Genomic DNA, 867 nt, shown 5'->3' on the forward strand with positions numbered 1-867 from the left:
TTCTGCCTCCGCTGCCCCCCATGGCGCCCGTGGTTAGTATGGCTCCGCGTGAGGCCTCGGCTCCGGGAGGGAAAAAGCTTGTGGTGAAGGGGGGCAAAAAAAAGCAGTTTCTGAAGTTCACTCTTGATTGCACCCACCCTGTAGAAGATGGAATCATGGATGCAGCCAATTTTGAGCAGTTTTTGCAAGAGAGGATCAAAGTGAACGGAAAAGCTGGGAATCTCGGTGGAGGAGTTGTGACTATTGAAAGGAGCAAGAGCAAGATCATTGTGACTTCCGAGGTGCCTTTTTCCAAAAGGTATTTGAAATATCTCACCAAAAAATATTTGAAGACGAATAATCTACGTGATTGGTTGCGCGTAGTTGCTAACAGCAAAGAGAGTTACGAGTTGCGTTACTTCCAAATTAACCAGGATGAAGAAGAGGAGGAAGATGAGGATGAAAATTCATTTATCTTCAATATTTTGTATGAGTTCTTGAATAAAACTTGGGAACCAAAATGGTGGTTTATCCTTGTATCTCTGCAGTGTGGATTGCACAGCAAATTGGAAGTCATGGTAAAGGGCCTCACTTGGGCTGCTGCTCAGTATTGTAACTAGACTTTTTTTCCTGATTGAAAATGTCTGTCCTTGTGGTAGTAATACCAAAATAGGAGGAGAAGTTGATCTTATGGGAAGAACAACCGTGGTGCACTTAGATGGGGTTAAGGTATGGAGGTGTGAGCTTCAGTTAGTCACTGTTTTATTTTAAAAAGCGCGGCTGTCAATTGTACCTAGTGCTTTTCTCAGAGAATGATTCAGGAATGCAGTGGGCTCATTCATTAAAAGAAAAGGGTGATTTCTTTCTAACGTTCTCTGTGGGAAAATG

The 867-nt window shown here is 43.0% G+C and overlaps 1 pseudogene; it reads left to right on the top strand.

Moving 5' to 3' along the window:
• The first annotated feature begins 38 nt into the window (after positions 1–38).
• Positions 39–664, top strand: LOC103251927 (annotated as a pseudogene).
• Positions 665–867: the final 203 nt, after the last annotated feature.

Source organism: Carlito syrichta, unplaced genomic scaffold (assembly GCF_000164805.1).
Source record: "Carlito syrichta isolate Samal-C Ts95f unplaced genomic scaffold, Tarsius_syrichta-2.0.1 Scaffold149255, whole genome shotgun sequence".
Classification (NCBI taxonomy): domain Eukaryota; kingdom Metazoa; phylum Chordata; class Mammalia; order Primates; family Tarsiidae; genus Carlito; species Carlito syrichta.